General features: G+C 46.3%; 1 protein-coding gene across 1 annotated transcript in view; it reads left to right on the plus strand.

Annotated features, from left to right (window-relative positions):
* Positions 1 to 8339: 8339 nt before the first annotated feature.
* The window catches only part of LOC125148175 (core histone macro-H2A.2), a 59019-nt gene continuing 41540 nt past the window's right edge, over positions 8340 to 25818 (plus strand). The window contains exon 1 of the mRNA XM_047825978.1: positions 8340 to 8486. The gene's annotated coding sequence lies outside the window, so the exon portion shown is untranslated. The remainder of the gene's footprint in view (positions 8487 to 25818) is intronic.

Consider the following 25818-nt stretch of genomic DNA (forward strand, 5'->3'; position numbering starts at 1 on the left):
CGGACGCTCGACCAACTGAACCACCGACGTGCCCCTAGACCAAATATTTAAAGACACGATTACAAAAGCAAAATTCGGTTAAAAAAAAACAAAGAAACCACCAAAACCTCAATTTTAACTGCTATTAGCATTTTTTAGATGAGAAAACTAGACTCAAAGCGATTCTCTCATTTGCCCAAGGTCACACAATGGAGCAACTAGAACTGGAATCAAATCTCTAATCTCTACATTCATTCTTCCTTCCATGAATGATGTGGACACAAATAAAACAAAATAAATAAAATAACATAAAATTTAATTTAATTTAATTTAATTTAATTTAATTTAATTTAATTTTAAAAGTTGGAAGTCTGGGGGTGTGTCAACAGTTCATCTACTTGCCCGACAGATGAGTTTTTTCTTCCACCTGTGACCATTTCTGAGCCATTTGTTTCCCTTACGTGAAAAGGAAATTTCTTCTACACATAATGAAGGATCTCCTCCAGTTAAATATGGCAGTTTGAACACATGCAGTGGATTAGTCATTAGTACATTAACAGATGAACATTTGCAATCGGTTTTGATGACAGCGAACGCGAACTTCGAACCCCTACTATGAGAAATGCTATCACCCTTAAAATAGAATTCTGTTCTTTCGTTTATAAATCTGTATTACAAAAAAAAAATGTACTGTTCTTATAGTCAAAATTTTATTAATAAATATGTTATGGGGGCGCCTGGGTGGCTCAGTCCGTTGGGCAGCCGACTTCGGCTCAGGTCATGATCTCACGCTCCGTGAGTCCATGAGTTCAAGCCCCGCATCAGGGTCTGGGCTGACAGCTCGGAGCCTGGAACCTGCTTGGGGTTCTGTGTCTCCCTCTCTTTCTGCAACCCCCCCCCCCACTCGCGCGCTCTCTCTCTCTCTCTCTCAAAAATAAATGAACATTAAAAAATTAAAAAAAATTTTTTTAATGTTATGGAAATTTCTTTTCCCTCTTGTTATATAAGTACCTACATTGACTTCCATGTTGTCTCTTGGCACAGAAGCCTAAAATATTTTACTATCTGGCCAGTTGCAGAATAAGTTTGTCAATCTCTGCTATAAAGGGAGGAATGAAGTTTCCTCATAACAATGGAACCAGTTCTCAGCTGGCCCTGGGGCAAGATGAAAAAACTGAGTCAGCATTAGCTAGCTTTGGGGGATGGGGGAATCTCTCTGAGATCCTGCCAACAACATAAGATGGATCCTCTCAAAAGAAATGCACATTCACACAAAACATTCCAGAACATTCCAGGGTTCTTCCAAGAACCCTAACAGCTCCTGATGGACTTAGAAGTGCCCAAAAACCCAAGCTAAGAATATCAAAGGGGAGGGAAGGAAGAAAGAAAGAAATTGAGAGAGAAACCTCATGAATAGCAAAGGTGTGAGTGATTGAGTCTCCTTTAGCATGAACTCCCTCACCTCTTGCCTCGGATACTCCTTCCCAGCCCACCTGAAATGGAAGGGATAATTAGGTGAGGCAGGGAATGGTGTGTTGAGGCCCAGGAATGGACACAGGATTTCCTCTACAAAGGGGAGGGGAGGGGCAGGCAAGAACGTTCCCGAAAACCAGACCTGAGGATGCCATGGTTAAAGGGCCGTAGGAAGCCAAGAGCTGCCCCCAGCCACACTATTCTGAAGTCTTAGAGTGCCTTGGCTATATCAACCTCCTGCCCATGCAGCACCCAGGGCGGTGTTATGCCCTGGCCACTACCCTGGGGTTCCCCCAAGGGCTGAGCTGACACCCAGCCTCCCGATGGGAAGCTTAGCAGCCCTAGCTGAAGGGGACCCTGCCCGTGGACCCTGGCTGCAGAGGTCCCAAGCAGATATGCCCTTGGATGTGTTCCCAACAAAAAAACCATCTCATCACTTCCGATGCCCTTTGCAGGGTGGAGCTTGGGGACAGACTCAGTCTAACTATCCTGAGAGACCTGTCTACACAATGGGGGTCTAGAGCAGTGCCCACTTGAGCTCTAGCTCCATTACTGGGAGGTGTTTGTGGGAAATACGGCTGAGCGGCATCTGGGCATCTCCAAGGACCCATCAAGAAATAAAAGGAGGGTCCTCTTATCTTCCGAGGTGGGATTTTGGATGGTCAGCCTGAGAGACAAAACACATTTCAGTGCCAGTTGTGTCCTTGAGCTTTGACTTATGCCATGTGAGGACTTTCCTAGATCCGGAGGTGAGGGTCTTTCACCTTGAGGCACTGGCAGGACATCCCGAACCTATACCTTCACCAGGATCTTGCCTCTGAGCCTCTACATCCACTCTTCTGCCTGAGACCTCAGCAGAGAGGAGGGGATGTGCTTAGCGTCTGTCCCCTGAAGCGTTGAATGCTAAGACTCTTCCAGAGTCCAGGGAAGACAGACAAGACCTCTGTCCACCAACAGGGAGGAAAGTACATGCTTGGAAAGACACCGAAGGAACGTAACTTTGGCGCCCTTAAACAGGACAACCGGCTGCCTGGGGGAGACAAGGGAAAGGACCCTGTGGATTGTCCACCTGTAGACCTTGTGGTTTTATTCAACGATTACCTATTCTCAAAATGTTTGAAAACCAAAAAATAAAAGTCAATAAAATAAACACTTGGGGGAAAGCCTGGTTTAGCTCATTTTAAGAACGCTTTGGAAAACCAAAATGTAGAAATCGGTATTCACTCAAGAAAGGTGTTCAGTGACGAGGTAACTCCTAACTCTTAACAATTTTTCACTGATAATTTCGAGGTGACTTCTGCATGTCACCATGCCCTCAGTTATCAGATAAATGGCAAGCTTCCTGAGAGAAGATGCCTCTTTGTACCTCTCATTTGACCTGGCATGGAGTCTTGCAAAGAGTTCATATTTAAAAAATGTTAGATTCCATTCAGAAATAAATATTAATAAATATTCACTTGACTGTCCCCTTTGTGTACAGGGGATGGGGACAGGGGGCCTTCTCTCCTCTTCCGTTGCTCTCTCTCCCAGCCTAGAGTCCTTTTTCTATTTAGTATTACTAGTAACATCTAATTTCCAGTAAGGGCTCTCAGTGGTACCTAGAGATCAAGCGGCCAGGGTCATTCAATAATGATCTGGCCTCTTGTCCTCCAAAAACAAATCCAGTGCTCAAGTCCAAGCCCATGGCCCCACCAGCACCCATCAGGGCAGTGAGCTCCCACATTGCCAAAGCTCTCTGAACGCTTTTATTTGGATTTTTTTTTTCCAGAAGAAACATGTTTTTCATGCAGTCATCTTAATAAATGCAACTGGGCTCCATTTCTTGGCTTTGAGGTAATGAAAAATTAATTACCATACTTTACAAGTAATAGTTTCCACTCACAGCACTCCTGTAGAAGTAAATATATCATAAATAGTTCCTATTATACCAATGGCTGGTGGATTGGGCAGCCTGTCGTCCATAAATCCTTTTTCAACAGACATGTTATTTCTTTTGGGGAACAAACAGATTTGTTTTAGATCAGAGAGTCAACTGACAGATGGCCTTTGTAAAAACACACCATTTGTATAAATAAATTATAGTTTTACTATGGTATTCTGCTTTTGTGGATTTGGAAAATCTGTGCCCCCATTCTCTAGAATGGGTCTAAACTGGAAAGAGCAATTTTGTTTGGGTGTGAGGGCCACATTGCTCCCATCTTCCAACACAGATGCTAAGGTCCAACGTCTCTAGACGCGTGCTGCCACTTCCCATCCCAATTGTGGCGAAGAGCTCTGCCTGGGGGTAACGGGATGATCTCCCAGGGAGCTCTGGCACTGTACAGAGCAAGATACGAACTGTCTCGCTCCCCTCAGCTCCGCGTTCTGTTTCCATTAATAATGACACCTCGTGCCTTATTTTCCTAACCACAACTCTGCATAATCGGGGCTGACGGTGTATTTCCCTTAAAAACCTGAAACATTAAATCTTCTTTTACAATGTAGTCACCAGTTAAGTGCTAAACATTTGGTAGATTCTTTAAAATCCAAGTATCCCCCTTCGCTGAGCCCCCCGCAGTCTCTGTCACGACCCGCCTTACAACATACGCACACGTAAGACGCACACCAGACATTTATAAATTCATATACAGATGTATCTACATAGATACTCATCTACACACTCACACATACTCAGTCATGTAAATCCCCTTTCCCAGAACCAAATGGTCAGGACTTAGTATCCAAAAGGACATATTTTGTTGTTGTTTAAAAAAAAAACAAAAACAGGGGCACCTGGGTGGCGCAGTCGGTTAAGCGTCCGACTTCAGCCAGGTCACGATCTCGCGGTCCGTGAGTTCGAGCCCCGCGTCAGGCTCTGGGCTGACGGCTCAGAGCCTGGAGCCTGTTTCCGATTCTGTGTCTCCCTCTCTCTCTGCCCCTCCCCCGTTCATGCTCTGTCTCTCTCTGTCCCAAAAATAAATAAAAAACGTTGAAAAAAATTTAAAAAACAAAAACAAAAACAAAAACAAAAAAAAACTGGACTATTAAGATGTCTCTTTTGATAGGAGACAAAGATGTTCATTTTAACCAGAGCTACTAAGAATAGGCTTTGTTGGCATAATAATTGCCTATGTGTTTTTTTAAAGACATCATTCCCTTTCATAAGTGATTAAGATCCTAAAGCCGCCAGTTTTGATCAAGGATATCAAATGTTTAATTAAATGTTAATCAAATGTTCAGTGTTCGAGCTATAACATCAGGGAAGACTTTGCATATTTCTATCTAATAAAAAATTTTAAATCAGATTGCCTGGAATTTTTCAAGCTAGAGGGTACATTTAAAAGCTGTATTTGCTTCCTGGAATAGTGGGGTGCTTTTCAGCCTGGCGCTCTGTCTACACTCATAACCTCAGGCCTCCACATTGCTATTTAGAGTTATGCCAGTTGGCGTCTTAATGGAATTAATACGGCATCTAGAATTGCCTAACTTACATTCAAAGAAGAGCTTAAACCAATGATTTCCATCTGTTTCCATGACACTCCCAGGGAAGCTCAAGTTACTTCAAAGGAGAACAGAAATTCTCAGATGAAATTATTCTGGATATATAAATCTTATACCCATCTAGTCACGTAGGTCAGATATAAATACATACCTGCATGACTTCTGGAAGGGGCAAGGGTCAGGAAATTAATATGGTAATTGCATACCAAGATCTCAGAAGGCTAAAACGATCACAAATTGTAATCTATGTCATGAACTAGATGAGAACGAACTATGGAAAATAAACACCCACTCAATTCACACAACATCATAAATTGGGATCATGAGAAAGTTAAATGGTTTGGGAGGGCAGAATCAATGAAGTTATTCTTAAAATGGAAGATTTTGTGAATGAATGACACGTAGACTCAATAGAAGATGAACCCAGTTGCATGGCTGCATCTTTTTTCTTCTTCTTCCTTTTCTTTCTTTCTTTCTTTCTTTCTTTCTTTCTTTCTTTCTTTCTCATCTCTAAAGCATGCTACATGCCTGTCCCTAAGTGGAGAAGCAGTTCATCCTGCACCTCAATAAAATGTTTGCCAGACATCCTTGTCGCTAACGGAGTCAACTCGCAATCAATCCATGTATTCATAACATTATGCACACATACAGGTCGAAGGTTAAGAAAATGTCTTCAGTGCAGTGGTAATCAACCAAACCTCCTGTACTGAGGCTTTTCGCTGACTCCTTGAGGACATGTATTGGGAATGGTCAAGGGACTTTCCATCCTGTGACCAATCACAAAATTTCTTTGCTTAAAATGGATGTGCACATCCTTATCACCAGATTATTAGCACAGGAATTAACAGCATGAATCCGTCACTTCGTAACTCCATTAACTGTGGGCAAGTTTCTCATCCACTCTCTGCCTCCGTGTCTCCATCCGTACAGAGAAGGAAATAGTACCCAACCCAGAGCGTTGTTGCGAGGAGCAAGTGAGTTGGTAAATGTAAAACAACAGTGCACATCGCAAGCATTCAGTAAGTGTAAACTCTCATTATCGCTTTATTAGTCTCCTTGTCTGAGATTCCCTGAGCTATTGGCCACTGCAGAACTCACAGTGACTGGTGAATTAATAATTACGCTGTTTTCAATGTATTTTAACTACACACTATTATCTGGGTGAATTTCTTGGGCATGTGTCAGATGCCCAATAACATATATAACTTAGCTAGGTCTGCACATTAGGTTGCATAGCTGTTCCTCTACATCCTCAGAAGTCTGGAGTCGGGGGGAATTGCTTTAGGCTGGGTATCTGGAAGTGCCCCGAAGTTTCACCCACATGGCCTTGACCAAGTCACGTCACCCATTTGAATATCAAATGTCTGCCCATAACATAAAGGCAGGTGAACTCTACGATCCCTTCTATTCAAAGAACAAGAGCCTTATGAAGCTGACATTCCCCTTGACTCTCTGAGTTGCAACTACATCATCTATTGGAAGAAAACAACCAGTAGGAAATGGGAGAATGTTGCCTGGTAAATTCTTAGACCCAGCCTTTTTCTCAGGATAGCACATAACAAAATGTTAGGATGAAATGAGTTACATAAAATGCACATAAAAATGACCACGTGTACCATTTTTATTGCGAAGTTACAGGGAGAATGTGAATCTAATATATATTGATGAATTATTCAACTATATCTCAGTCAGCCTGGCTGAGTGGGTCACAGGGTAGGAGTATTTTTCAAGCATTCCCAGGGGCTCCTTCCTGAACCCTTCTGAATGTTGGCCTGAAGGTTATTTCTGATCAAGAGTGGACACCAGAAATCTATAGAAGAAGGGATATAGGCACTTCCTCTAGAACAGGGAAATCGAAACCACTTGAGATGCCCCAAGGGATCATTTGAAACCCTTTGAATATATGTCTTGGGAAACGCGGACTTTATCCTGACTAAATTTCTGACCTGGAGAGTACCTTCAAAGACAAAGAACAGTAAAATCCTACATAGAGAGGGTAAACGGGGTAAAAAGAAGAGTAAGGAAGCCCCCAATAAACTGAGACCATTGTTTCCAGAAGAGTTCGAGAAGCCATATGAGATTTAAACAAACGGAGATGTGTTTATACCCTTAAGACACATGCATGATCTTCCGGGAAGTCGGCAGATTTCTCAGCAAAACACTTGTTTAAAATGCAGATAGTCTAAAACGCTATCTACTAATTCCATCAACAGCCTCAACTGACTAGTATAAATCCAGAGAGCAGTGGATTCTTGCTTTGGGTTCTTTCCCATTCAGGCAATTGGAGGCCCTCAGTCACCCTAACGTTTCCCGTTGCCTAAACATTTACAAGTTTACGGGGCCAAATACACACAGTATTACCAAATGGGAAAGGCTTTGAAAAGCGTCCATTTGACCACTGCTGGAGAACTGGGGTTCTCCTTTTTTGAAGAGGTCAAAATTTTGCCTCTCACAACCCTTTGCCTCATCAGGGAGAAATCAGAGAAAGCATGGATGGCCCACAGCAAGTGAACATTTCCCCATGAAATAAACACATTGCTTTGATTCACCCCCAACCATGGAGTCCTGACCAACGTCTCCCGTTACAAAGGACAGCCCTGGCTTCCAGTAGAACAGAGCAACTACTAATCCATTATCACACTAATATTGTCCACCCCATCCCCATAAAAATGCATTTTCTAGAAACTAATAACATTTGGTCCTTAAGACAATAGCCTTGTGCTAATCAATAGCTGCTGGGATATTACAAATTAACACACTACCAAGCAACCGACTTAAAAAGGATGTCCAGGCACACAGTCCTACCCTCCAAAACATACATCTGCTACTCCAAATATTATGCAACGCTGGAATCTAAATTGGTCTTAATTTATAAAAAGCCAGCAGGCATGGATACACGTTCTCAGTTCTTGTGGCTGTGGCTACCCTTTGCTACAGCCCCAGTGGTACACACGAACGTTAATGTACAGTATTTGTCATTATCTGAGGACAGGAGAGAGCATCGAAGGTGGCATTTTCGGCTTTCACCTTCCAAGACTCTCCCCAGAACTGCCCGATGAACGCCCACGCCGCCTTCTTCCACCAAAGGTGGATTCCGCAAACGGGAGACTCCGGATCGTGACCGTAGTGCTTCGGTCCCCAGCCCTGGGGAAAGCCTCATCTTAGCAAGTGGCCCTCAGCGCATCCAGCAGATCCGCGGGCGACGCGGAGGCCGCGCGGTTTCATCATTAATGCTCCTGAAGGACAATAGCTCATCAAGCCCCACCGAAAGCCCCGGACCCGTCGCGGAGCCTGGGCTGGCGGGGGATGAGGCTGAGCGACTCCTCCTAGAGGTGGTTATGTGGAGAAGGAGCAATCCCTTCTCCCTCCTCCTCCTCCCCCCGCTACTATCCGCGGCCCGGAGAACTGCCGCTTGCCGCCATTGACAAGCACCGATAGAACCCAAAGAAAGGCAAAGAGTCCTGCCCGGCACCGGCGCCGCGCGGGCCGAACCTGCGCCCCGGGAGCGGCGCGCCGAGGGCACCGGGCGCCCGGAGCAGGCGGCGCAGCACCAGGTGAGCCCGCCATGGCGATGGCATTATTGTTCAGGGGGCTCCGGGGTCTGGAAACAAAACGCGCCGCGGGGGCAGTGCAGGGGCCGGAGAGAACCCCTGCCTCTCCCGCCGCCCGGCCCCTGCCGGCGCACCCCGATAGCCGACCCTCCCCGCAAAAGAAAGAGAGAAGAATTCATAAATCAAGCTGCCCAACTTGCTTCCTCGGGAAATAAAGGCGGGGGGTGTGGGGGGGGTGCTAAAGAAGCGGTAAAATTGCAGCGGCCGGCGAGGAGCGGGGGCATCCTGGGCGAGGAGGGAGGAGGCGGCGGGATGCGGGGTCCGGCGGCGGGCCGCGGCGAGGCCGGCCAGGGAGGGAGCGGAGGGCTCCCGGGATGCGGAGTTCGGGGCGCCGGAGCGGAGGAGGGAGGCGCCCGGCCGCCGAGGGGACCGCTCCGGGGCGGTGGGCCGCTCGGGGGGCCTCCGAGGGTGCGGGGCTGGGCGCCGGCCGCTCCGGGCTGACAATGGAAGGGGCGCGGGGGCGCGGAGCGGAGGGAAGGGGCCGGGGGCCGGGGGCGGGCCGCGCCGCCGAAGGTCAGGCCGGGGACGCGGGCGGCGGGGGCGAGGCCGGGGGCTGCCGCACGGTCGCCGGGCGCCACGAGCGCCGCGAGCCCCCGGCCGGCGCGGAGGAGGGCTCGGGGCCGGGCACTCCCCTCCGGTTCCCTTTCCGGGGCGCCCGGTGCCGCCGCGCGCTGCGCTGTCCCCGGGAAATGGCGGCCCCTCCGCCGCCCGCTTGGGCAGTCCCGGCTTCCCGCTTTGCGCGGGAAAAATATATATATAATAATAATGGTAATAAAAAGGAAAAAAGGGACAAAAGTAAAGCGGCCGCGACGAAGGAAAGGGCTGCGGCGGGCGCCAGACGGCGCGCAAAGCGCGTGCGGGGCGCGGCGGGAGGGACCGGCCCTACCTCCGCGGCTCGCAGCCCGCGCCTCCGAGCACCCCGGTGCCAGCTTCGCCCGCCGCCTAAATCGCGCCCGTGGGTGTCCTTCCCCGCCTTTCCTCGTGGGGGCGCCCTCCGCTCCTGCCCTCTTTGTTCCTCCCAACAATGGCCAAAGGGCATTGAGCCCCCAAAGGGCCAAATGAGCCTCCTTCTCCAGGAGTTTCCTGTCGCCGATTGCTCCGGAGCCACCGCGGGCGTGATTTCGGCCCGGTCACTGCCGGGGTTTAATGGCAACCGTCCCACGATGGGCGAAGAGGTGAAGGAGGCCAGAAGCAGCGGGCCGAGGAACCAAAGCGCAGGTCCCTGTGTGTCTGGGGCGGTGCGGCCCGGACAGTAAAGGTGGTCCCCGCATTCCCGCGGCGCCGGTGAACAGCGGTGCGCTCCAGCCTCTACTCGGCCAGGGGGGAGTCCACCCAGGGCCCGGGCCTAGATCCCCGGGCCTCAGGGGCCTGTTCTTCTGGAGGTGGTCAGCACCCCCTAGCAAATTGGTTTCCTCACTTTCCTCATTTGTGTTTGTGTCGAGAAACAGAAACGTTATCAAGAGCGAAATGCGCCTCCGTTTGTGTTGTTTCTTATTTAGGACCAGTTCCTTTGTGGAAACAAACTAAGCGACACAGAATTCTCAGTTCGTTCATATTTAACTGAACGTTATCACTTACTCCTTTGGAAAACTCCTTTTTTTTTTTTTTTTTTTCAAATGAGTGTTCAGAACGCCAAGATTTGGAAACACGCTCATGGTTTTTAGAATCGCTGTAGCCGAGATGATCATGTAAATAAAAATAGGCTCTGCCTGGAGGAAAAGTTTATCATGGATCGAGTAATTCACACCTTTAAAACCTCCCTTTCCTGTATCCAAATTTAAAAATGTATATATGCCCACCTCTGCACTCCAGTTCTGCTAGCCTGTCAATTTCTTCCTCGCCTGGATCCATTTATTGACGTGCTTTGGGCATTATTAATGGTTTCCTCTCTTTCAAAACTCTGTCAAAGAATTTAGCTCCTTGGATCCAGAATGTTCCAAAGAGTCTGACCTTACTCTCTCCCCATCCCATCTTCTGTCTAGTTCCCAGGGATTCTGTAGCTTTTCCCAGTGGGTGAGACACCCTACCGGCTATTGTCTGAGACAGCCAGGTCTGTTTTCACTGCCTCCTGCCAAGCAGAGCAGGAGGGAGTCCTGTTTTCCTCAGGCAACTTTAAATGGAATATATCTGTAACTTGGCTAGGGGGAAGGGTGTGCAAAAATTCAACCGACTTTTTTTTTTTTTTTTTTGAGACAGAGAGCAAAAATTCAACCAACTTTTTTTTTTTTTTTTTTTTTTGAGAGAGAGAGAGAGAGAGAGAGAGAGAGAGAATCCCAAGCAGGCTCCCTGATGTCAGCCAAAAGCAGGAGGCTGGACTCAATCTCACAAACCGTGAGATCATGACCTGAGCTGAAATGAAGAGTCTGATGCTTAACCCACTGAACCACCCAGGCACCCACCCCATGAGCAACTTTTTAAAAAATGTTTTTCATTCTTAAATAACCTCAAGTGTGCCTAGGTAGCTCAGTCAGTCAAGTGTCCGACCCTTAGTTTCGGCTCAGGTCATGATCTCACAGTTTCGTGGGTTCGAGCCCCACATTGGGCTCTGTGCTAACAGCCTGGAGTCTGCTTGGGATTCTCTCTCTCTCTCTCTCTCTCTCTCTCTCTCTCCCTCCCTCCCTTCCCTCCCCTCCCTCACACTCTGTCTCTCTCAAAAATAAGTAAATAAAACCTTAAAAATATTTTTTAACTTAAAAAAAATAAAAAGAAATAGCCTCAAAGATGCACCCTTGGTAAATGCTTTTTTTTGCAAAAGACGAGCAAAGAACTTATGGTGGGAGATCATTGAACAAACATTTATTGGGCACCAATTATTAAACACCTCTGCATGCGGGAAGAAATGCAAATATGGGGTAGTCATGGGCCCTGCTCTCAGAGAGCTTACATCCTAAGCCTAGGCGATAACATGTGCAGGTAAAAAGTAATTAATCTTGGCAAGCTGAGTGGGAAACCGGGGGCTTTCCTGCACTGCTAACAGGCGTGTAAATTGAAACGGCCAATTTGCAGGGCAGTTTGGCACTGTTAAAGTTAATAATGTGCACATTCTATGACCCAGCCATTCCATTTCTTCGTGTATATCCTAGAGAAGCAGGCACAAGTGTGCAGAGTTTTGGTAGTTTTGAAACTAAAAGCAACCTAATGGCCATCATAGGGAATGGCTAAATAATGGCACATTTACTTCTGGATAATTAGGCAACAGTTCAAAAGAACGAAGTAAGTCTATGTATGCTGAGACGGAAAGGTCATCAAACCATATGATTAAAGAAAAAGGCAATGACAGAACAATATGTACTGTATGGGACTATCAAAAAATAATAATACTATACATTCCCATAAGTAAAAATACATACAAAAACAGATAGGGCTGTAAAGACACCCACTGGAAGAGACAACTGGAGGAATTGTCAAGGAAGAGATTAGTCACACAATTATTCATACCCATCTGTAACCATTGTTACAACGTTTGAAATTTTACAATTTGAATTGATTTCTATATTACTTGCATAACTAAATACAATTAAGATACAAGTGATTGATAATGTGTAATAAAAGCCACAATAAAATGTTACAACAGTGTTTACAGGGAGAACAGCGTTTTAGGCTGGAATGGGGTGGGGGGGGTGGGGGGGGGGGTGGAGGACCAAGCTTCACAGACACTGCAGGAGGATTGGAGGAGAGCGGGAAAGGGTCCAAGGCAGGCAGAAGGATGCTTGACCAGACTGTCGTCACATAAATGCTCTTTCGAGGCTGAGTCCCTGCCCTGCCAAGGTTCAGGTCAAAGAGAACTAAACCAACAGTTTATCATTTCTATCTTTTTTTTTTTTTTTTAATTTTAGAGAGCACGATCGGAGTAGGGGCAGCAGGAGAGGGAGAGAATCTTAAGCAGGCTCCACGCTCAGTGTAGAACCAGAATGCAGGGCTCGATCCCATGACCCTGGGATCGTAACCTGAGCTGAAATCAAGAGTTGGCGGCTCAAATGACTGAGCCACCCATTAAATTAGATTTAGAAGGAAAAAAAAATGAACCAATAGAGGTATGACATCTAACAATTTTATGGTATTGGAAGGTAGTACTTAAAAAAAAAAATTATGTTTATTTATCTTTGAGAGAGAGACAAAGCACGAACAGGGGAGGGGCAGAGAGAGAGGGAGACACAGAATCTGAAGCAGGCTCCAGGCTCTGAGCTGTCAGCACAGAGCCCGACGCAGGGCTCGAACCCATGAACCTTGAGATCATGACCTGAGCTGAAATCTGACACTCAACTGACTGAGCCACCCAGGCGCCCTGGCAGGTAGTATTTTAAAAAGGTAGTGAAAACTTCAGGATGGAGGGTTTGTTTTCTCCTGGATGCACACTGGGATATATTTTGGGAATTAAGTTGGAGGGAAAGATAAGTGTTTGAAAGGCTACTTCGTTCCCCACCACCACCAGAAAAATCACAAAAGGCACCCTCAAAATACTTTTGAAACAAATACTTAAGGCTAGTTGCCTTCAAACACTCATTTAAGGTCAAATGTGTACATAACACTATGCAAAGGGTAACGGTGTAGGAAGAACAGCCCCAGCCCAGGGTTCCAGAAGTGGGGGTTAGGGGGCTGGTCCTAGGTCCGGTTTCACACAGACCGTGGGGTCATGGACAAGCTGTTTCATGAGCTCCTCCCATGCCACACCTTTTACGGTGGCTGAAATTAGGAGGGACCCCTAAAAATAGTCGATGGCTCAAGTCCCTTTCAGTCTTAGATCCTGATTTTGTGAAATCCTACGATTCTAACCTCATGATGATTGTGAATTCTCCGGCAGATGGGATTTTGGGGGGATGCGGGATTAGACTAGGAGGGGCCCCAAAGTGCCCCGCCTTGGGAAAAATAAAAGGTCACTGTCACAAGGTTCTCAGTAGATTAGGTAGCTCTGGGAGCTTCCCCAGAGCTGACATTTCATTACCGCCCCTAAGATCAGTGAGGGAAATAGATGTTGCCGAGTTCAAGCCTCGTGGTAGACACAGAACATCAAACGCTATAGTGTTGCAATAGTTGCTTTTGAAACAGAGGGGAAGTGCCAGCCTGCATCCCAGGAAAATCGTTCTCCGAAACTGTTGCTTCCATGGAAATAAGTCACAATTGCTAATGTTTATTGAATGCCTTCCTGCCTGCCAGGCACTGTTCCAGACATTTTATGTGCATTAACTCATTTCATTCTTACAACAGCACTTTAGGTAGATACCATTGTTATACCCAAATGACAGAAAAGAAAAGAGAGGTTGAGGACGTGCCCACACCTGGGCGGAGGTAGACTTGGGACCCCAGCCCAGGCAGCCTCGCGCCACAGCCCCACATCCTTACCTCCGCGACGGGAGAGCAAGGGGGTTGCTTCTCATTATGCAGATTCTTATTCTAAAACTTGTTATTTGCATCACTGTGTTACCTGCCTATGTCAGGTGAAAGATAAAGACGATCCGATGGAGCCACATCACCCTATACTTTAAACTGTCTTGTCGCCACGCATTAAATAAGATGAATTTGGTGGTTTCTCTGAAGCCCTTACTGTTCATTTATCCATCTCACCATCCATCATCCTTGGCCCGATTTATTTGACTGGCGTTGCCAATTTGGACGTGGAATGGAGTAAGTAATTCAAGTCGGAATTCTTGCGCTGTGACAGAAGTGTGTGTGGAAATATGCACCGGACCACCGGCCTCGGTCCGGGCACGTTTACTTCAGCTGATCCCGGGACTCCAGAATTTGCGGCGGCGACCATATTGTTTAACCCTAAATCGCAACACACAATCTGATCAGAGATTTGGGGCTTGTTTCTGGATATAAGAGGCGGTCCTGATGATATAGTTTGGATGCCTAAATACGGGGCGTTTCCATAACGACAGGCCAAAAATATCACAAAGTAAAATCAACCCGATCCTGGAAAACCCGGGCCCTGTGTTTACGAGGCCTGGCACTAATAATGACATATATTATGCCAACTTGTACTCTGTGCTCCCTTCACTGCTCAATAAAGCCGTTAAAATTAAACAGTGGTGGTAGAATATGAAAAAGTAAGCTCCAATAGCTTTTATAATTTACAACATAAACTTTTAGGTCCGATGATAGTTCACCGGGTCCCCCATCAGAGTACTAGATTTGCAAATTGACGGATCTTTGTGAATTTCAACACAGCGCTGTCCAACACTGGAGTCGCACTTCAGGAAACTCTATAGGTTATTGCCTCAGAGTGGAGAAGAGGCAGTCTTGGGAAAAAACCAAGGTAGAATTTTCAGGCCCGGTTGTTCTGTTCTGTGGTTATCGTGGGTGATGAAATAGTCACTTCAAAGGAAAGATCGCCTGGATGTGACTTAATTCTACCGGGTTTTTCCAGGTCTGTAGATTTCATAGAGGGGGGTCAGACAGAGTGACATTTTGAGCATCTTCGTAGAACAGAAGCCTCTTTCAGGTTGGAAGGGACCTCACAAGTTAGCGGGTGTAATGGCTGTCGTTTCTCAGAGCCCCAAAGCAGAAAATGTGGGGACCCAGCCATGAAGGTTCTCAGGCACCTCCCCACTCCAGCCAGGACAGCTGCCCTTCCCTCCATCTGCTCTAAATATTGGATCTCCTGAAAGGTTGTTCTTTTTTGTTTGTTTCGAGCAAAGTTGGCGGAGTTGGGGGGTGGGAGGTTGTTAAAAAATCAGCGGGTTTGGCTAAGGGCCACAGGTGGTGAGTCCAACACTGGAACCCCTGCCCCCCAACACACACACCTGCTGGGGTCCGCCATACCTTCTGTCTGGGGACGACACCGCACTACACCTGGAGCCCCCGACCCTTGCCACTTGTGGCCACATTGCAGCCAGCACCTTAGGACGGACAGTGAGGAAAACAGGGGAGGGAGGAACGGGCAGGAGAGGGATGGAGGAAGAGGGATTCCGGGGCAGCTACCTCTGCCCCAAGAGCCCACAACCGGCCCCACCTATGTGTCCAGCGGTGGGTGTCTCCGGAAGCCTCTGGCAGATGAGGCGGCACCAAGGGCCACAGCCTACCTGCTGTCTGTACTGGTTTGCTCACTCCCAGCCCCAGAGGGAACTCCCAAGTCCCTTCACCCCTCACCTGAGAAGCTCTTGGCTTAGACAAAGTCAGTTCCCTGCTCAGGGGACTACTGTCTCTAACAGTCACCCTCACGACTAATTTGAAACTATGGGATTTTATGGAGACACGATAGCCTGCCCACTGGTCCTGTTTGTCAGCGGTCAAGAGCAAAAGAGACCCAGCTGGACGCAGCGAAGGGTTTTGGTTTTTATTTTGTTCTCCATGACTGAATGGATTCAGGAAGACGTTTTCTTCTGGGGTGCATTACTAAGATCCAACAAGAACAAAACTGATTTTTATCCATTTGCTTATATTCATTTCTCATCCGACTAGTACCATAGGTGGCCAAATATATTTATATTATATTAGAGAATAGCAGAAGGCCAATAATGAAGAAACCAAATATATATCAACAACTTGGTCCCTTTGTCTTTAAAAAACAAAAACAAAAACTTGAGCTCACGTTCAACAAAGGCAGCAGAACCTGTTAAAAGTCACCAAGTACTGGGGCGCCTGGGTGGCTCAGTCGGTTAAGTGGCAGACTTTGGCTCAGGTCTTGATCTCATGGTCCGTGAGTTCGAGGGATCTCATGGTCCCACGTCCAAGAATCTGGAGCCTGCTTTAGATTCTGTCTCTCTCTCTCTCTCTCTCTCTGCCCCTTCCTGGCTTGTGCTCTGTCCCTCTCTCTCTCTCTCTCTCTCTCTCTCAAAAATAAATTTAAAAAATTTTTAATTAAAAAAAAAGTCACCGAGTACTGCAGTAACAGCTTATACAGTAAATCCATGCCATATCTATCCCCCCCCCCCCCGCTTGCTCTGCCCTCCTCTCCCCATCCCTTCTAGAAGGATGTGGGCACACCCGCTCTGACTGTGGCTTATAAAGAACGCACGGGTGGGTGAGCTTCCCCCTAGATTATTCCAGGACATGGCTTGAAAGACTTTTTTTAAAAAAGGAATGATTTGTAACCCAATAGTATAATTTAAATAAATTGGGCTAACGCTTGGTTCTAACGTTCATGGTTGGTTAATTTAGTTAATTTGATCCGTGTGTCATTTTGATGAAATTGAGTTTGCTATAGCTCTTTACATTATAAATTGTTAATGTGCTTTAACATATATGACGATAAAATTATTGACTATGCTCATTCACTTAAAGGTGGCCTTGGAAGAAAACGGTTTGGAAAGTATTAACTTGTGCAATAATATATTTGCCCTTGGACTTCATAAATGCAAGTGTAATAGAGCAAGTGATTTAGCTGGGATTACCGAAAATGGTTTTCACAGCCACAAAATAATACTAACAAACTATTATTATTTTAATACAGTCCTTAGGGCAACACACCAAAATATATTATAATTCTAGTAGGTGGGAGACTAAGAGGTTTTTTTAACGCCCTTTAAAAATATATTTCTACATATAATTAATACATTGGTATTGAATTCCCTTAGGTCCTGCCCAGTTTTATTCCATCTCATTTCATTCTCCCAAAGGATGGTTTGGAACTGACAGAGTGAAGATGCTTCATTGTGGTGTCTACTTTATTTTTCATAATTATTTACAATATGAAATATTCTGACACACGATCCTACAGATTAGAGAAATGTCATGGGGCCTAAAAAAGAATACATTTCAGCAATTTTAAAACCGTATTTGAAGTTAAAAAAAATTCATTTCCATCATTAAAAAGCTACAAGACCTCTTATTTCCACTTTTCAAGTAATGTATATATGAAAGCCTTTTGATTTGTATACTTTTTCACGGGAATTCGCTCTTTCGTTCATGTATTCTGCAGAAACTTACGGAGAATCTTCTAGGAGCCAAGGCTTGTGCTAGTGCAGGGATAGAGTCATAAACAAAAAGAGCGAGACCCCAAGTCTTGTTGATTTCCGGGGCTCGGGCTCCCCTCTCCCCTGCCACCGGCCCCTGGGGGTCCCTCCTCACTAAAGAAGAGGCAGCTGGTGCCGGGATCTGCCTCTGATTTCGCCACCCACCAGGAGCACGCAGGCAGGCGTGAGACCCAAGCCCACCCTGTGAGCATTTGCAGAAGCTGGATGGCAGGAAAATGGTCACTTAAATCAAGACTGCTGGCGGCTTCCAGTGGACCTTCTTGCTGATTGGCTAGGGTTTGTCATAGTCCCCATCAGTTGACATATAATAAAAATTTCCAGAAGTTGCTTGAGGCATAAAAAAAAAATGTTCTTTATCAGCTCTTTATGCTTAAGAAAGGACTTATTTAAATTAAAAGAAAATAGTGGTCTGAAGAAAGCAGACCATTTTGTCCTTTACAGAGCCAGTCAGCGTGTTGAGTACAGTTTGCTGTTTCCCACCAAAAGCAATTCATTCAATAAGGGCAGATGCTTGGGATTTTTCTTTTCTTTCCTCTCCTCCCTTCTGGGATTACAGTATAATTATAAATATTATTTATAGGAATCCCATATGCTACAATCGGGCAAATACAGACTCACTGAATTTGATCCTGTTATATTAATGGGTCTTATATAATCTCTTGATATGAAATTTTATATTCTTCAATTATCTCAAGACCAATGACTCACCTGGTGATGAAAGTGATCTAAATTTTTCAATATGACATTATTACTCAATTATAACACAGTTGAACTTTTTCTCCTTACCAGAATACTCATTTCGAGGCTGATTCCCAAATGATGTTTGTGAAGATGTTAAATTAAAATGACACTTTCTGTTTCCAGTTCCACATGATGGACGGAGTATATGGGCTTCCTTCTCTTGGAGCCCACAGAAATACTGGTAAAGAATTGCAAAGAAAATAAACAACAACAAAAGGGCAAGGGGGTGGTGTTGCTCATTAGCAAGTGGGAGATTTCAACAGATTTCTGGAAGACTGGAAGTACCTGGGACTCTGCAGACAACGTCACAGGGGAAGCCACAAGTAAGAAGAGTAAAATGCAAGGGGCACCTGGGTGGCTCAGACAATTGAGGGTCCGACTCTTGATTTCAACTCAGGTCATGATCTCAGAGTTGTGGGATTGCACCCCACACCACGCTGAGCATGGAGTCTGCTTGAGATTCTCTCTCTCCCTCTGCCCCTCCTCCCCCACTTGCGCTCTCTCTCTCTCTCTCTCTCTCCCAAATAAAAAATAATATAAGGGTGAATGCAAGAGGGAGCTCCACTGAAGGTGGTCAAGGTGAGAAGTGAGGAGTCGTTGTGGGTCTGTTTCTGGAAAAGCCAAGTGGATTGGCCTCTCTCCCTCCCCTTCTCCCAGTTGAGCTTCCGGTGATCTTCCATTTCTCCCCCCGCTAACAGTCTGAGGCTTCCGCTCTGAAGAAATTGAACAACTCAGGGCTGGTCTAGAATTTCTAGGATTCCTAGGATTCCTAGAATTTCTGGTTCTGGCCTTCGGGGGCTCTCAGTCCCTGACTGGACACGCTCAGGTGAGGTGTTGACTGACATGTGCTATGCACACACCCAGAGGTCCCAAGCAGGAACCATGCCTACCAAAGGAGAGCTGAGGAAAGCTCTTCCATCTGCCTATCATCATTAGCCTTGTCTATCATTCTTAAGTATCAAGGCCTGACCAAAGGTCACCAGACATTTCAGAAAAGCCGTCATGAAAGAGAAAGATGATAATGAACACATAGGATGATGAGCTGGGTGAGATAATCGAAAGAACAGATGATAACATAAACACACCCTAAGTGATTTCAGAGAAACTCGAAGACATGGTGCCTTCATACAGGAACAGGGTGATATGAAAAAGGAATAATCAGAGACAAGAAAGAGCTGTTGGACATTAATAATATGATTGCCAACATTAGATGTTAAGAGGACTGGGGGAAAAAATGGAAGGGAAGGGTAAGAGAGTTAGAGGAGCAACCCAGGAGATCCAACCCCTGGTTCACAAGCATCCCCATAAGAGAAGGGGCACTTGGGAGAGATAAAGAGATGGGGGGAAATAATCAAATCCGTAATAGAAAATTCCTGAAGTTATTAAAGAGATGAGTCTTCTGATTGAGTGAACAGGCTTATTGCCAAATGCGGAGCAGGGTGAATGGGGTCGGGGGGGACTCACACCTAGGCACATCTTTGTGGAGTATTAGAACATAAAGAGAAAATCTAAAGTCTTGGGAGTTGGGGGGCACCAAACTTACCTGTAACACTGGATGAAAACACCAGTGGATCAATGGCTTCAAAATATTGAAGCAAAATGATGTGGATGCTAAAAACTATACCCCACCCAAGGATAATCCAGAGATCATTCAGTAAAGACAGTTTCATTTATGTAAGAAAACAAAGTTTACTTCTCTGTGCTGTCCCTGAAGAGTTACAGGAGGCTGACACCAAGAATATAAGGGAGAAAGTCGAGAAAGAGGAGGTCATTGGATGAGGGATGATTGGATCATGGATGAGGCATGGGGGAAGACATTCCCAGGATGACCTCTGGGTAAAACAACCATTCCAAACTGGAGCATGAGGTCAAAGGGCTTCAGGATAAAAGTCTCTGGGAAGAAAGCGGCCCCTGCGAAGACCAATGACCAAGAAGCTCGGTGATTTTTAGGCTGTGGCAAAGCCACACTTCCCTTTTGTCAACAAGAACGAAGGAAAGTACGACTGATTGATCATCGTTATTCACGGGTTCCATATCAGCGAATTTGCCTGCCTGCTAAAATTTACTTGGAACCCCCAAATCAATGCATTTCAGTCTCTCAAGGACATGCACAGGGCAGCAAAACATTTGAGCCACCCATCCATCGGTCACTTTCCCTGCTGACTTCTAACAAGGACTGGTTTCCTCTTTCATCTGTCACGCTGGAAGTTGGTGCCCTTCCCATGGTCTGTCTAGTGCCATGTTTTCACATTTTTGTGCTTCCCATTGGCGATTCCACTGTTTAAAATGGCCCCCAAGCATCGTCCTGAAGCGCTGTCTAGTGTTCCTGAGCACAAGAAGGCTGTGAAGGAATGTGCCTTCTGGAGAAAATATATGTGTCCGATGAGGTTCGCTCAGGCTTAAGTCACGGCGCGATTTCCCGTGAGCGCGGTGCTGGTGAATCAACAATACGTATTATAAAAGGTGTCTTTAAACAGAAACGCACATAAAACAAGGTGATGTGTTGATTCGTTGATGAAAAAGTTGTGACCGGAGGCTCGCGGCCACCTAACCCTGTTTCCCCTAGGATCAGTGCTCCACTATTCACCAATCCAGTGTTCCCGGCTGCTTTGTAGAACACCGCGACTGCACTTAACGAGAATCGACAGTGATTAGGAACTTGGGGGTGGGAGGAAGCTGTAAAAAAAGACGTGCTCTAAATGTGAAGCCAAGTGAAATGTTGGAGTGATTTTGAACAACCCATTTTCAGAACAAAGAGAATCCACTTGAGGCAGGTGCTGGACCCCAGGAAAGGAAGCGTGAGGCTAGCACGCATGCGATTCTGAAGGGAAGAGTATTCACAAAGTCGCGATCATATAAACGCTGCTTAAGAGCATTTCGTTTTCGAAATCGGCCCAGAGACAGAAGGAAGACTTCACTGTGATTACAGGACCAAACAGAAAGGTGACGAGTGGAGGCAGTGGCAGCGTGGAGGACAGAGGTAGAAATGGGGAGGTGAGGTAGGGAGCAGAGGGGCCAGGGAAAGGTCAGGGCGCACATCCTCGTCCAACATAACCGTGACTCAAGAGGGAACACCTGGGGTTGGGGGAGTCAGAGACTGCAGTGTGTTCTTTAAAGTTCCCAAGGTCATCAGCAGAGGAAATAAAAACGGAAGTATGCTGTCAATGGCTGGAAAAGAGAAGAGAATGGGGACTCAAGTTCTCATCCTTCTGAGGCATTGACAGAGACTGTCTAAAAGTGGAAGTAAATTGTGACATAGAACTATAAACACTTGAGCTTTGGAGGTGACCACCAGAAGTGAAATTAAAAACTGTTGCATGATGGGGCGCCTGGGTGGCTCCGTCGGTTAAGAGTCCGACTTCGCTTCAGGTCACAGTCTCAAGGTTCGGAAGTTCGAGCCCCACGTCGGGCTCTGTGCTGACAGCTCAGATCCTGGAGCCTGCTTTGGATTCTGTGTCTCCCTCTCTGTCCCTCCCCCGCTCACACTGTCTCTCTCCCTCTCTCTCTCTCTCTCTCTCAAAAATAAATAAAGTTAAAAAAATTGTTTTAAACTGTTACATGGAATGGCCTCTGGAAGCGAGATTGGGGGTAGAGTTGGGGAGAGACTGTTGCTCTCCATTTTATGCATTTCTTTATGTCTTGCTTTATAATACTATGTGCAAGCATTACTTAGATTTAAAGGCAAAATAAACTCAACTTTTTATTTTAGATTTCTTTTTTTTTTAGATTTATTTATTTTGAGAGAGAGACAGAGAGCACGAGCCGGGGGGAGACAGAGAGAGACACCGAATCCAAAGCAGGCTCCAGGCTCTGAGCTGTCAGCACAGAGACCAACTCCAGCCTTGAACCCATGAACCACGAGATCATGAGTTGAGCCGAAGTTGGCTGTTTAACCGACTTCGGAGCCACCCGGGTGCCCCAAGATTTTATTTATTTTTTTTTTTAATTTTTTTTTCAACGTTTATTTATTTTTGGGACAGAGAGAGACAGAGCATGAACGGGGGAGGGGCAGAGAGAGAGGGAGACGCAGAATCGGAAACAGGCTCCAGGCTCTGAGCCATCAGCCCAGAGCCCGACGCGGGGCTCGAACTCACGGACCGCGAGATCGTGACCTGGCTGAAGTCGGACGCTTAACCGACCGCGCCACCCAGGCGCCCCCAAGATTTTATTTTTTAATGTTTATTTCTTTTTGAGACAGAGAGAGACAGCAAGCGGGGAAGGGGCAAAGAGAAAGAGGGAGAGAGATCCCAAGCAGGCTCCATACTGCACTGTCAGCGTGGGGCCCAACGTGGGGCTCAAACCCACAAAATGTGAGATCGTGGCCTGAACAGAAATCAAGAGTTGGACACTTAACCGACTGAGCCACCCAGGTGCTCCTAGATTTTATTCTTAAGTAATCTCCACACCCAATGTGGAGCTCAAACTTAGAACCCCCAGATCAAGAGTCACATGCTCTACCGACCGAGCCAGCCAGGCCCCCCTGCCAAACTCAAAATTTTAAATAACCTCTTTAACTTTTTTTGTTTTCCTTGCTTCAGGGTGACCTTACGCAAGTCATAATCGTGTTTCAGCTTGTTGGTGATAGGCCCTAACAGAGAAGTTCCCAAACTTTCTCAGTTCACAGAGAATTTAATGTCTCAGACATTTTTTTCTCAGGGCGCCTAGGCCAGAAGGAATACCCATCAGTTCCATTTATTACCTGGCTAGGTCCAAACAATAAGTATTTATGTCCTAACAGCTAGGAACTATTTGAAAAAAATATTGACAATGAATAAGAAGAAAAAAGGATATTTGTATCCCATTCTTAAATAGCCACAATGAATTACAAATAGGACGTGTGCACCTGTTGGGCACTGCACAACTTCTCAAACCTTAGAATCAGGTCAGACACTGCCACTCTCATTTTCTGTTCCACATCGATTTTTCCCTGGCACTTGCTTTAATCACAGCAGCCACCAAAAACTCAGCTTTGTAAGATATGGCATCATAAAAAAGAAGAAGAAGAAGAAGAAGATAGTACAATCTACTGCGAACCACTGGTAGGAACACTTTGAGCTGGTAGTTGTAAGGTCCAACAGAGGTTGAGTATCACTTTGTTCCCCTCGGAAGCTTAAACATTTGCTGGCTTGTCCCAGGTACCTTGGTGCAGTCTGGGAACCATGTCTCTGGCATCCATTTGAAATTTTATCATGATCTGTCTTGCAAATTCATCGGAAAATATTTGAGGACAAGGGTCATGTATATTCCATATCTAATGTAGTTTCTTATTCAGTAATAAATGCTTCATAAATACTGTCTTTCATCGAATCGATGATATCGTAGGTTGGAAGATGCATACTGATTTCTAGAGGTAGTAAAATGTCCAAAAAAAAAAAAAAGATCATAAAATCACTGATATACAGTAGTTATTTGAATAGCCCGGCACGAGTTTATTGTCCGTGTCTGAGTCAGTGCTGCAATTAAATGTTTACCCTGTGATATCTGTAAAATGTAGCTCATCGGTGTCCTTATGGGCTTAAAACCCCATAACTATAACCCTAACACAAAATAAATAACCCTAACAAAACAGTCCGAACATGCCCTCTTCCCAGCATACACAAAACCAGTGTTTGTGGGGGGGTTTTAATGTTTATTTATTTATTTTTGAGGGTCGGGGAGGCAGAGAATCTCCAGCAGGCTCCGTACTCAGCTGAGAGCCCAATGTGGAGCTCGAACCCACAAACTGTGACCTGAGCCAATATCAAGAGTTGGGCATTTAACCTCCCCAGGCACCCTACAAAACCAGTTTTGTTCTTCCAACTTCTCTGCTTTTGGATGGAAAGGACAATGAGCAGGCGCTCCTGTACTCCCCCCTCCTCCTTCCCTGAGCCCCTGTTGTTAACGTGCCGAAAACTCTCCCGTTTACTTTGCAAATAATTACGAGACTTTATACCTTGGTTATTCTTGGTTTCTCCGATATGAAAAGACAGATATATATTGCAGATCTAGGTTGTATCTTGTCTGCTTCCCAATTCCTCTTTATTACTATTATTATTTTTTTACCGTTTATTTATTTTAGAGAGAGAGAGAGAGACAGAGCATGAGCAGGGGAGGAGCAGAGAGAGAGGGAGACACAGAATCCGAAACAGGCTCCAGACTCTGAGCTGTCAGCACAGAGCCCGACGCAGGGCTCAAACTCCCAAACCGCAAGATCATGACCTGAGCCAAAGCTGGACGCTCAACCGACTGAGCCACCCAGGCACCCCCCCATTTCCTCTTAAGCACCCCCACAATACCCCAGGATTGGCCTGGCGGGTGGGGCCAGCTGAACTTGGCCATGCACATCCTCCAGGGGCGCCCACACGGTGTCTGTAACCACTGGGAAAGCTTCATCCAGCCATATTCTGTTCTTCAAACTTGTAAACAAACATAATGTACTGTAGTCCTTAGCTTTGCCTAATTAGAGAAAACATTGTTTTAGAGCAGAAGGTAAATAAATGTAAACATTTAAGTATTAGTCTGATGGAAACAAATTTCACATTCCAATAGTTCTTTTCTCCTTAGCTGAGTGGCCCTACACAGAGATTGAGAGAGTCGCAGGAGGTGGATAAAAACCCGTTCGTGTTGTTCACTCCTGACTTCCCAAGACTGGATGGAGTCAGGGGAAAGGGTGGCCCGGGAACGAAGGAAGCCGGGGGTTAGACTATCTCACCGCTCTGGGCAGAGTCCAGCACAGGCCGGGGACAGGAGTGGCCTGCAAAAGCGGGGTCTTCTCTGGAGGGGTCGGAGGGCACCAAACCCTTCCTTCCACCTGTGGGGCCCCCTAGGCGTGACAGGTCAGCGCCATCAACCTCCTCCCGGAATCTTAAGGGATTCCCGATGTGGTCTGATTCGTACAATGTCCGGGGGCCTCCCAGCGCCGGGAAGCCCAGGAGTTAGACGCCCAGCTGCTTAAGGCCAGCACAGCGTCTGCAAAGACAGGTTCCCCCAGGCACAGAGTTTCTCCACATACACAGTCTCGCGCCGAGACATCGGACGGAGCCACATCCCCAGATCTAAGGCCCTAACCTGGAGGAAAGAGGTCTGGTTACAAAATGTTGAACGTAGGGTGATCCCTCCACTTGCCGCTGTGCCGCTGGCATGCTTCTCCATTTGACCTAGCCCTGGTTTTCCTTCCTTGGCTGTTTTATCTTCATGAGTGCCAGGGCCCCGAAGTCACCTGTTGTCCTTGTACTGCTTTTTAGGGGAACTTGTGACTCCTCTTGGCTGACATTGGGGGCGTCCCTAAGTGGCTCTTTCCTGCCTACCTAGTCATCCTCTGGCTACTTTTGTTCGAGAAGAATAGGGTGGCGGCGAGGGATGAGCGGGTCCTGCCCTTGTGGTGTCTGGGCTCTATGCGTCCCTCTCTCTGCTGCTATGAGAGATGATGACCCTGTACCGCGCACGGTATCCACAGGGCAAGTCCATCCCGTGATGGACTTTTCAGGTGGTTTCCTTGGCAACCGGTCCTCCTGATCCTCCCTCTCCCCCAACTTACCAGCAATGGCAAAAAACATAATTGGCTTAGTGGACCCACCGATACTAATGCATCTTTATGAACCTGTACAGGCTCTCGACTCTTCAGAATTCATTTCCTAAAG

This window comes from Prionailurus viverrinus, chromosome D2 (genome assembly GCF_022837055.1).
Source record: "Prionailurus viverrinus isolate Anna chromosome D2, UM_Priviv_1.0, whole genome shotgun sequence".
Classification (NCBI taxonomy): Eukaryota; Metazoa; Chordata; class Mammalia; order Carnivora; family Felidae; genus Prionailurus; species Prionailurus viverrinus.